Raw genomic sequence first — 13,049 nt, 5'->3', positions numbered from 1 at the left:
TTTGTCTCTCTCTGTCTCCATCTCCATCTCTTTCTCCCTCTCTTTCTCTGTCTCTGGGTCTCTTTCTCTGCCTCTGTCTGTCTCTCTCTTTTTGTCTCTCTCTGTCTCCATCTCCATCTCTTTCTCCCTCTCTTTCTCTGTCTCTGGGTCTCTTTCTCTGCCTCTGTCTGTCTCTCTCTGTCTCCATCTCCATCTCTTTCTCCCTCTCTTTCTCTGTCTATGTGTCTCTTTCTCTGCCTCTGTCTGTCTCTCTCTTTTTGTCTCTCTCTGTCTCCATCTCCATCTCTTTCTCCCTTTCTTTCTCTGTCTCTGTCTGTCTCTTTTCCCCTCCCTCCTCTCAAATAAACTTCTTTTGACTGACCCCCCAAAAGGCTCTTCCTTCCCCTCTAAGCAAGACGTAGCCCCAGGCTTTTTACCTTGAGGTCAGGCCCCAGCTGGCTCCCTGGGCATGGAGAGGGATAGGGCTCCCCTTCAATAGGCCACAGGCCCAGGCTGCCCTCCTTCCTTGTCCCTCCTCTGGATACACCTACCACAGTCAGACCACCCACACACATCCTCTCAGCCTCCTTTCCCTCTGGAAGCATCTGAGTCAAGGCCAAGCAGCTGTTTGGCTGTGCCCAAGCTGTGATCCAGGGTCTCCATCTCTGCTGCAGTTCCCAGAGCCTCCCTCGGGAGCCCAGCGGTCCTCTTGGGCACCCTCCTGCAGCACTGGGGTGCACTGTCTACTTTGGGACAGACACTAGTAATAAGAGCACCTGGCACATGGAAGAGAACTCAGAGGCCAACCTAGTCTCAGCTCTAACAAGCAGCAATTTCCTCTCCAGTATCCCTGCCAGTTGATGGTCTACCTGGAATCCCTCCCCACGAGTAGCTCAGTTCTTTAGGAAAAAGTGGGTCACCCCATTGGACACGTGTCCAAATGACACCTTTGCACAAACCTCCTCTTCCTCTACTCTTTTTTCCCCAAAGCCCTTACCTTCTAACTGAGTAACCGTTGTTCTAAGGCAGAAGAGTGACAAGGGCCTGGCAGTCAGGGGTAAGTGACTTGCCCAGGTTCACACTGTCTGAGACCATGAGACCACATTTGAACCCAGGTCCTCCGGACTGCAGGCCTGAGCTTTATCCACTGTGCCACCTAGTTGCATCACCTTTTCCTCAATTCCTAACATTTATAGGTGTTCTGTTACAAAACTTCTGCCTATTTGGAGCATGGGATGTTCACCAGGGAAAGACCTGTAAAAGTGCAACCAGAACATAATTTATATTAAATTTCTATAAGTGGTAGATACCATTTTATTTTATTTTAAAATATTTTGAGAGGCAACACAACATAGTATATAGAATACTAGAATTAGAATCAAAAGACATGGGTTCAAATCCTGCCTCAAACACTTCCTAGGTATGTGATTTTGGGCAAGTCATTTATGCTGTGATTCTCTGTGTCCTTGTTTATAAAACTGTGATAATAAAAGATTGTCCTCAGAGTTGTGATGATGAAATGAGATGATATGTGCAAAGTAGTTTGCAACGACTAACTGCTTTTATGTTATGAGTTGTCCCAGCTCTACCAAGGAATGAAGTATTTAATGTCTTAAAACTCACCTTAAAAATTCCTTCTGGGGCAACTGTGTGCCTCAGTGGATCTGGAGAAAGCCAGATCTGGAGATGGGAGGTCCTGGGTTCAAATCTGGCCTCAGACACTTCCTAGCTGTGTGATCCTGGGCAAGTCACTTATACCTCATTGCCTAGCCTTTTGATTCTAAGATGGAAAGTAAGGATTTTTTTTAATCCTTCTAAGGGGCAGCAAGATAGTAAAAAATAAATACCAGGCTTAGAGTCAGGAGGACCTGGGTTCAAATCTGGCCTCAGACACTTCCTTAGGGTGTGACCCTAGGCAAATCACTTAACCCCAATTCCCTATCTCTTGTTGCTCTTCTGTCTTAGAACTGATACTAAGACAGAAGGTAAGGGTTTAAAAAAAATCTTGTTACTTAGCTGTTGTGTGACCTTGGACAGGTCACTTAAGCTCTTTGAGCTTCACTTTCTCCCTTTGTAAAATGAGGGGGTTGAAAATGATGGCTTCCAAAGTCATTTTCAGCTCTCAGTGACTGCTATGATGCTAAATAAGGTTCAGTGCCCAGCTGGCCAGTGCCAATCCCTTGAGATTAGAGAGGCTTGCTGTCCCAATCTACTATTAGATCACACATCCCTCCTTAAGGCAAGGAAAGATGTGTAACCTCAGTTTTAGATGGCAAAACAGACCCAGTTAAGTGACTTGTCCAAGGTCACCCTACCAGTAAGTGACAGCCAAGACTCAAACTCAGGGCTTCAGATGCTAAATCTATCATTTCTTTTGTTTTAGAAGGCTCTTCCTTGGATTTAGGCCAGTGAATACTGTCCCCCTGAGGAAGAAGTTCATACTACTGGATTCCCAGATGCAATAACTTCTGTTGCATTTCTAGGTGGCCTTGTGGGAAGAGCACTGTATTTGAAATCAAATGATCTAGATTGGAATCTGTGAATCTTAAAATTTACTCAGACTGTATCTTAGAAGATTTGGTTAAGCTGTTCCCCATTTAAACAATGGAGGTACTTGATCAGGAATGTATTGGGAACTTTAAAATTACTCCACCCTACTCAGACAGTGCCTTAGGGGAAGATAAAGTTGCAAACTCCTGATGGAACAATGAAAAGTCCCCAACTCATACTTATAGTAAAGCTAGAACCTTAAGCTAGGTCTATTTTTAGATCTAATACAAAAAGGGTGCTAAGTACCTATAAAGGTTAAATTAATCACTAAAAGGTCAAGCAACTTACAAAGGGCAAGCTTAGCAAAGAGATGTGAAATACTCAGAAGATATAATCTAATCAGAGAAGGTGATAACAAAAGAAGATGCGAACTAAGAATGGACAGTCCTGAGGAAAAGTGTCTACTGTGATTGGTAGATGTGAAAATTTAGGGGAGGTGACACGGGAGAAAATTTCTTTAAAAGGAGCTGGATCTCTGAACTTAGTTGGAGTTTGGAGTTAGTTGGAGAAGCTGGGTCTCTGAACTCAGTTCAGGAGTTGAAGATTTCAGTGAAGACCTGGAGTTTTGCTTGGGACGATCTTGTGGGTGAGTGATAAAAGACTGACTAGTCTCTCTTAAGGCTCAGGCCTAGGCCATTTGGCCTAGGCCCTTCCTACTATTTTCTCTTACTCTTACTCTCTCTCTCTCTCTCTCTCTCTCTCTCTCTCTCTCTCTCTCTCTCTCCCCCTTTCCTTTAATTCCTTCATTTGTATTAATTAAAATCTCCATAAAACCCAGCTGACTTGGGTATTTCATATTTGGGAATTTTCCCATGGTGGCCACTTATTTTTTTATTAAATCAAGACACTAAAATTGTCTTTACAGTTTGGCCAAAACCTTTGCAGTTTTGGCAATTCACAGTCTTGAAACCCACATTTTCGCAGTTACAAATCTTAGATCTGCCAATGATTACTAGAGTGACCTCGGGCAAGTCAATTCATCTCTATGTATCTCAGTTTACTCATTTGTAAAGACGTCTTTTGACTCTAAGGTCCTTTCCAGCTCTTAAATTGGACTTTACCATTTACAAAACATGTTTTGCCACAAAAGTCCTGTGCAGTGGGTAATGTAATTATTCTTTTCAGACCTTTGAAAGATGGGAAAACTGAGGCTCAGAGAGATTCAGAGGGTCAGAATTATGAACTATGGTGATTCATCTGTCAACAGTGGGTTGAATGAGCAGGGAGAAACTAAGGCAAATTCTGGTGGGTTTGGGCCCCATCCTAGGGGAGTAGTGCGAATCTTAAAAACTACTCAGATTATACTTTAGAAGATTTGATTTAGCTATTTCCTTATTGTAACAATGGAAATACTTGGTCTAACAAGAATCAGGAATGTCTTGGGAACTTATATTACTCCACCCATACTTAGACATACCTTAGGGGAAGATAAAGTTGTAAACTCCTGATTGAACAATGAAGGTACTTAACTCATATCTTATTGTGAAGCTAGAAATTTAAGCTAAGTCTATTTTTAGATCTAATACAAAAGGGTGTTAAGAACCTATAAAGGTTAAATTAATCACAACAAGGTCAAGTTACTCACAAAAGGCAAGCTTAACAAAGAAGTGTGAAGTCCTCAGAAAATATAATCTAACCAGAGAAGATGAGAACTAAAGAGTGGTGAGAACTAAGGATGGGTAGTCCTGGGGGAAAGTGTCTACTGTGATTGGTAGATGTAAAAATTTAGGGGAGGTGAAAATTCTCTTTAAAAAGAGGCTAAAAGTCAGTTCAGGATAGTCGGAACTTGGTTCAGGAGATTGAGTTCAGTGGAGGACTGGAGCTTCCTTGGAGAAGGCCACTTTGGCCAAGGCCTTTAACTACTTCCTGGCTCAGCCTGAGCCAGGGCAGTTTAAATTAACACTCTCTCTCTCTCTCTCTCTCTCTCTCTCTCTCTCTCTCTCTCTCTTCCTTAATTCATTCTCTCTATATTAATTAAAATCTCCATAATTCCCAGCTGACTTGGGTATTTTATTATGTGGGAATCATCCCTGGTGACCAATTATTTAGATTTTAAGTCAAAACACTAAAATTATCTTTACAGTAGCTATGGGAATGAATGAAAAGGACAAATCTGAGTATATTGGAGTCAAAACAATGGAAATCACGAATAACCCAGGCACGGAAGAGGATATGGCTTGCCCCATGCCACACAAGTAGTAAGTGTCAAAAGCCAGGATTCAACCCTGCTCCCTCCCCCCCACCCAGGTATCTCAATTCCAGGGCCACCTCAATCCCAGACTTCAAACAAAAGGGACTTCAAACCCTTCCCAATCTGACTCTCACTTGTCTTTCTAGTTTTCTTCCATGGATCTCCCTTTCACACTCTCCTTTCCAGTTAAACTGGCCCACTGGCTATTCTGTAGGTAGTAAATGTCTTCTCCTCCTTTTTTTACTTGGGACAAGCAATCCACCATGCCTGAAAAGCTCTCCTGCCTCACCTTTACTTCACAGATTCTCTAGCTTCCTTCAAGCCCAGATCTGTCCGGTTACAGGCTACAGCCAGCCTTATTAGTACCAGCTCCTTCTTAAAGTTTCTTTGTATAGATTTATGAATACTTATCTATACATTGTATCCTTCTAATAGGCTGGAAACTCTTTGTTAGCTTAAGGAATACTTTGTCTGATTTGTTTTTTCAGGATGGAAGCTCTTTGAAGGCAGTTTTGTTTCTTTGTTTCTCTTTTTCTTTTTTGTCTTTGTACCCCTATCATTCTCCTCATAGTTGGTTTAGTAAATGTTTGCAGAATTGTATTGCTTCTCTACCATCTCTCCCTGCCTCTCAAACATCTCTGTGGCAGGAGAAAAGAAGACCAGAGCTTTGGGCAAGGAAAATCGCTGGTGTGCCACACTTGCCTTTCTCCTGCACAGGCTGCTGGGCTGTGCGTTAGCAGGTTATTTGCTGAGACTCTGCCACCTGGGATGAGCTAGCTGTCTGATGGGACCAGGAGAGCTCTGTGTCTTAGCCCCTTTTCCCTCTGACCTCCTTCTCTCTAGCTGGAGTCATCATCCTTATCTAAGGAATGAACCTTGGCTAGTCTGATCTTGTCCAGCTGGGTAATAAATTCCACTTTGGGGCAAGATTTCAGATGGCAGCAACTAAAACAGACTATAAACTGAGAAAAGCAGATGAGCTAGCTGTGTGATCCTGGGCAAGTCACTTAACCCCCATTGCCTACCTCTTACTGCTCTTCTGCCTTGGAACCAATACATCGTATTGATTCTAAGGTGGAAGGTAAGGATTTAAAAGAAAAGCAGATTAGAGGGGAAGAGAAAGGAAGGGGAGGGACAATGAGCATTTATATAGCACCTACTATGTTCCAGGCACCATGCTAAGGGCCTTTTCCCCCTAATAGATATTATCACATCTCTTATTAGATTGGCAGGATGATATAGTGGCTAGAGTGCTAGGCCTAGAGTCAGGAAAACTCTTCTCCCCAAGTTCAAATCTGGCTTCTGACTCTTATTAGCTATGTGATCCTGGGCAAATGGCTTAACCTTACTTGCCTCAGTTTCCTCATCTATAAAAGGAGGTGGAGAAGGGAAATGGCAAGCCACTCCAGGATCTTTGCCAAGAAAACCCCAAATGGAGTCACAAAGAGTCAGACATGACTAAACAACATGTACCAGGCATTGTGCTAAGTGCCTTTCTTTTCTCTTAAATAGATATTATCTCATCTTTTATTAGCTGGAAGAGATAGAAAAGACCGCTTTGTCCCTAGGCCAAATTTCTTAAGTTCCATCCCTCACTTTCCACTCCCTCTAGGAATGTCCTAAGACTGTGTTGGCAAACCTATGGCACTACTACTGAAGGGGATGGGGGGACTTCTGCCTTCCCCCTCTCCATGCATACCTGAGGACATTTCTAACAACACCTACCCCTCTGTCCAGCAGCCCAGTAGGAGCACTTCCTTCCTCTCCTGTCTGGGGTTCCCATGCAGTAGGAGGGTTACAGTTTGGGCATTCAGTCTCTAAATGGTTTGCCATCACTGTCCTGGGGAGTATTCTACTTCTGGGAGCTCTTACCCCCTGCCATGGAGGGTAGCAGCCTTAAGGCCGTTGTAGTCAGAGGACCTGGACTTGTATCTTTGCTCCACTATATAATATCTGTATGATCTTGGACAAATGACTTGATCTCTCTGCCCTCAATAACCTGGTTTACAAAATGAGGGCTCTGGACTTGGTATTCTCTGAAGACCTCTTTTCCAAGGGGTGGCTAGGTAGCATAGTGGATAGAGCACCAAGCCTGTAGTCAGGAGGATCTGGTTTCAAATCTGGCTTTGGACGCTATCTAGTTGTGTGACCCTAAACAAGTCACTTAACCCTAACTACCTAACCCCTGTGACTCTTCTCAGAGCAGATCTAAGATTGAAGGTAAGGTTTTTTATAAGTAACTAAATAAAGACATCCTTTCCAGCATTAAAAGTCTGGGAGCCCATAGGCAGGAAAGCAGCACCTGCACAAGAGCCACAACAATAGAAATGAAAAGAAAAATGACCAAAAAAAAAAAACCTGGAATCTATACAATTATAGCAACTAAGCTTGGTCCCAAAGAATGAAGCATTTATAGTATGCAAAGCTCTGGAGAAATAGATAGAAAATGAACTGACCTCCCTTCTTTAGAGAGGTGGGAGACTGTGGGTGTGGAGCATCGCATACACTGTCAGACATATGAGCTGCTGGGTTAGTTTATTTTGCTGGCTCTTTTTTCTCTTATTCTTTATTTCCAAGGAAAGCTTTCTGAGTTCCCTCTACCCAGAGAAATTTCCCTGATGACAAAGAATAACAAAAAGGGGGGGGGGGGTCAGCAAAACAATTTGTAGTAGTTTTTTACATCATAAATATATGTATATATATATAAATAAAGGTGATGTGCATATTATATTATATTATATTATATATTGCATTATATTATATATGTATATAAATGAAATTCTATAAAGGGAGGAAATATCAATAGAAAAGTCATTTTAAAAATGTCTATCAACTAATCACTAAATTCAGAGCCTGAACCCCCAGAGTTTGTCATCCTGGTTCGATGACTAATTTCCCATGATATTGGGCAAATCACTTCCCCTCTCTAACACCTCAACTTCCTCCCCTGTAAAATGAGGGATCCTATGGTTCCTCACACCCCTTCTGGCTCCAGTTCTATGACTCTCTAGCCTTCTTTGGTAGATTTTTCAGTTGGTCAATAAACATTTCTCAATGTCCTGCTATGTTCTAGGCCCTGTACCAAATGCTGAGGATTGAAAGAGGCAAAAGGCAATCCCTTCCCTCAAGGAGCTTACACTCTAATATGGAAGATAACAAGCCAATAAATATGTACAAACAAGCTCTTTGCCAGAGAAATAAGAAAGAATTAAAAGAAGGGAAACACCAGGAAAAATGGATTCAGAAAGGGGAAGATCCACAAAGCTGATCCATTTGTCTCTATTGCTTAGAAAAGTCAGATTTTTGTTTCAGTGATTCCTGGACGCTATACATCAGCCCAGAGACATTTCAGAATCTAGCCTGCCTGGTCAGAAGTCAGAATGGGACAGGGAACCATCTTGCTGAGCTGGGATGTGGAAAGCTGCCACTGTTAAACCCCAACTTCCTCTGAAGGTATCTTCCCTCCCTGTGTCTTTTTTTTTTTTAATCTTATCTTCTGTACTGGTTCCAAGACAAAAGGTAAGAGTTAAAAAAAAATAAAAAAGATTACTACTAGTATTGTTTCCAAGGCACAGACAAGGATCAACTTATACAATATCAGGGTTTTGGGGGGGATGAATTGATAGGTTTTGTTTAATTTTTTTGTTTCTTCCTCTTAAAAGAATTTTTCCCCCTTAAGGAGCAGCTCTTTGGGAGAGAGAAATATAGGCTTTATTATTGATATAAGATATCAATAAAAAAATTTTAATGAGAGCAGTTCATTTCAATCAGTGTTTTCTTTTCTTATTTAAACCCTTGACTTCTGTCTTAGAATCAGTAGTAAATGTTGATTTCAAAGCAGAAGAGTGATAAGAGCTAAGCAATGGATGTTAAGTGACTTACCCATGGTCACACAGCTGGGAAGTGTCTGAGGTCAGATTAGAATCCAGAACCTCCAGATTCTAGGCCTGATGTTCTATCCACTGTGCTACCTAGCTGCCCCACAGTCAGTCTTTTCTGATTTCAGCAGGGCTAGCAGAACCTCATCCTCCAAATAACTTTGTATCTACTTTGTATTTTTAATTTATTGATATTCATCTGTGCTGTTTTCTAATAGAATATAAACTTCTCCAAGGTAGGGATCATTTCATTATTGGGTTTGTATTCTTATTGCCTAGCACAGCATCTACCACATTTGTCATTCATCCAACCCCTTGGTCCATAGCATCCCACCCATGGGGGTTTCTTGGCGATGATACTAGAGTGGTTTGCCATTTTCTTGTCCAATGGACCCATTGAATCCTTTTGTCAGGCATTCAGAGGTTAGGTGACTTGCCCAAGGTCACACAGCTAGGAAGTATCTGAGGCTAGATCTGAACTTGGGTCTTTCTAACTCTAGGCCCACTGCTCTTAATCACTGAGCCACAGCTGCTTTCCACCACATAGTAGATACTTAATAAAGGTTTGTTGATGGATCCATTGGCTACATGATCTCTGAGATCCCTTCTGTCACTGATAGTGAAGGTTTCCCTTCCAGGTTCAGTTGGGGGAGGGAAGGATCACTTCCTCTGCAACTCTCCAGCTGTGACAAGTCTTACTTTCATGCTTCTCTCTGGGGCATTGCTGGTTAAAAGGAGGCTGGCTGCCTTGCAGCTGAGTGTTTCTGCAGCTAAGGAATCTTCCTTGGACATACATTAGGAAGCAAACAGAGCTCTTGTTTCCTTCCCATGTTCCCCCGCACCCCCACCTCTCCCTCTCCCACATTCCCTAATCATATGACCACTCACGCTTGACCTGGAATGGCGTTTCTGTTTTTAAAAATATTCAGCATTTGTTTGTTGGGGGCGGGGGTGATGGAAAAACCCTACCATCCTGGGGACCACAGAAAGAGACTTGCTTTTCTCTGCTTCTCCCCCAACTAAAAAGGCCAATTCTGTCCAGGAATCTAATAACCTCAACAAAAGGAATCTTCGATTCCCCTGCCCGTCAAACCAGCTTTCAGAGTAAATCAGATTTACTAGACCATCCAGAGACAACTCCTTGGCAGCTTAAATAGTAAATTCTTGTTGATTGACTGACTAACCTACCTCATGGAGTAACTGTAGGGTTCAGATGAGGTGAGACATATAAAATGTCTTGTAAAAGCCAAAGCGCACAACTCAAAAATGCTGAGTACCATTTACCATTGTCTCACTCTTCCTGCCATTCAATGGCATTCAGAGGAGAACAGTCCAAGGACAAACTGTCCTTCTAATATTCTCCTTTTATATTTCTTGTTCTGATAGCTGTTACATAAACAGAGGCAATTGTGGCTTTCACTTTTCTTTTTCTTTAAATTCTTACCTTCTGTCTCAGAATCAATACTAAATATTCATTCCAAGGCAGAAGAGCAATAAAGCCTAGGCAATAGGGGTTAAGTGACTTGCCCAGGGTCACACAGCTAGGAAGTGTCTGAATTCTGATTTGAAACCAGGACCTCCCGTCTCTAGACTGGGCTCTCAATCTAGTGAGCCACTTAGCTTTCCCCCCACGATGGCTTTTTGTAACTGAATAAAAGTATTGTTGGGAAAGCTCTTGGTTTGTTAGTTCCCTGAAAACATCTCCAGAATCCCTCCAGGAGTAGATAGATTGATGGTGATGACATTCCATATAACTTTGATTTCTTCTACTAAGTCTCTATATTTTGAAAGCTTTTCATTACATGGAATTTGGAGGTTATGAATATTTCTTTGGCAACAGCTTCTTAAAATGTTGATTTTTTCCATCTTGACTTGTTTGCATGTCTACTCTATTAGACTGTAAGCTCCTGGAGGACAGAGGCTGCCTTTTGTTTCTTTTTGAATCCCCAGCACTTAGCATAGTGTCTTAGCATAGTGTAGGTCCTTAATAAATGTTTATTGACTGAGTGACTAATTAATTAAATGCTTATAATCATTGTTGTTTTTATTCCAAAATACACGTCAGAGCTCTCCTCCAAAGCCAGGTTCTCAAAAACCAATCCCTCCCTCCCTCTACTCACCTGTAAGACAACTGACTATGTAGCCCATTAACCATTTCTTTTGGGGACTCCCAAGAAGACCATAGATCTCAGGAGCCATCAAGCCCAACCTTCTTCATTTGATGGGGGGAAGGGGAAAGGAGGAGGGGAGAAACTGAGGCTTTTAATGGTGAAGTGATTTCCCCAAGTTATTCAAGGAGTAAATAGAAAAGCCAAACTTCAATCCCTGATCCTCTGATTCCAAATTCAATTCAATTCATTAAACATTTATCAAGCGGACATCTAGATGACTCAGTGGATTGAGAACCAGGTCTATAGATGAGAGATCCTGGGTTCAAATTTGATCTCAGACACTTCCTAACTCTGTGACCCTGGGCAAGTCACTTAACCCCCATTGCCTAACCCTTATCATTCTTTTTGTCTTGGAACCAATACTTCATATTGATTCTAATATGGAAGGTAAGGGTTATTTAAAAAAAAATTATTAAGTACCTACTACATACCAGGGACTATGCTAAGCCCAAATATACAAAAAGAAACAAAAAACAGTGCTGGCCTCAAGGAGTTTACAATCTAATGGGAAAGACAACATATCAACAAATATATATAAAGCAAACTATATAGAAGATAAGGATGTAATTAAAAGAGGGAAAGCTCTGGGGTTAAGAGGGGCTGGGGAAGATTCCAGTAGGAGATGGGGTTTTAGTTGGGACTGAAAGGAAGTCAGGGAGATCAGTAGTCTGAGGTGAGGAAAGCCAGAAAAAATGCTTGGAGCCAAGGATGGAGTATCGTGTGTGTGGAATATTCAACCCAGCATTCTTGCCATCACTTCCCTAGGAGCTGAACCAGAAAGATAAGCAGGCCCAGAAAATGGGGAGAGTCATGCAGGGTGGAGATTCCTTCTTCTTATCACCATCAGCAACTCTAATGAGAACAGATTCTCTCCTGGCAGCTCCTTGGGGTTTCTGCATCTCTTTTGAGTGGGCCCTAGATATGGAAGAGGGGAAAAGTCTATTTACCAACCAAATACCCTTTCCTGGTCCATTTTCCTTCTCTTGTCAATGTTTAACAGAGTTTTTAAAGAGTGTGAATTCCTTTTCAGTCTCCTTGTTACTTATCTAGAGATGACCTTTGAGAACCAAATGGGAAAACACATACCAGCATTTATGATAGTGTGAGTGTTTTGTGTAGGGGTTGTTTTTTTCTTCTTAAAAAAGTACCTAGTTATCTGGAACTAATAATTACCCAGCATCTCCCAGGGAGAAAGAGTGCCGCCACCCCCAACCTCAACCCCAACTGCTATTTCCAGTCTCATGATTCCTCAGGAATGGGGATGGAACCCTTCCCAGGAAGCCCCACCAGAGGTGTTGAAAGATGACCTTAGATCAGGGGTCCCCAAACTTTTTACACAGGGAACCAGTTCACTGTCCCTCAGACTGTTGGAGGGCTGGACTAAAAAAAAAAACAAAAAAACTATAAACAAATCTGTATACCGCTGTCTGGGATAGCAGAGGCTGCAGCACTGGCTATGATGGGCCTGTCACACCTTGCACAGGCCCAGCACTGCCACCACTATACTGGGCAGCAGTAGACACAGTGCGAAATCCCTTCCCCCAAATGGCCACTCACCACGCTGACATCTTCCATTGTGCAGTCACATAATCCTTTGCACGGTACCTCGTTCTTGTTCAGTTACTCTCAGAACAAGGCACTATGCAAAGGATTATATCACTGGAAGTAGTACTATATGTGAGTGATGCCACACTTTGCAGTGCCACCACATGCAGTGTTCCTCTCACTGACCACCAATGAAAGAGATGCCCCTTCAGGAAGTGTGGTGGGGGCTGGAGAAATGGCATTGGGCGGCCACGTGTGGACTAGATGCTGGAGCCCTAGGCTCTTTTTCTTTTTCCCAGCAGAACTGGGTCAAGTCACTGCCATCTGAGGACCTCAATCTTCACCTGGTTAAATAATAAAAACAAATCCCACAGGAGTGGTGTTAGGAGAAAAACCATCCTCTAGGAAATGTCTTAGACAAACCATCCTAAACAAGAAAACCTTTTATGAATTCCTTGATGTTGTAGTAATAATATTTATTATAATATTTATGGTTAACAAGCCTTATTAATGCTTCTTTTTTGAAACCCTTACCTTCTGACATGGAATCTATACTAAGTATTAGTCCTAACTCAGAAGAGTACTAAGGAATAGGGATAAGCAATTGGGGTTAAGTGTCTTAAAGAGCACAGGGTCACACAACTAGGAAGTGTCTGACAACAGATTTGAACACAGGACCTCCTGACTCCAGGCCTGGCTCTCTATCCACTGAGCCACTCTGCTGCCTCAACCTTA

Source organism: Monodelphis domestica, chromosome 2, assembly GCF_027887165.1.
Source record: "Monodelphis domestica isolate mMonDom1 chromosome 2, mMonDom1.pri, whole genome shotgun sequence".
NCBI lineage: Eukaryota > Metazoa > Chordata > Mammalia > Didelphimorphia > Didelphidae > Monodelphis > Monodelphis domestica.
The sequence above is the reverse complement of the archived record's forward strand: the minus strand, read 5'-3'. Positions refer to the sequence as shown.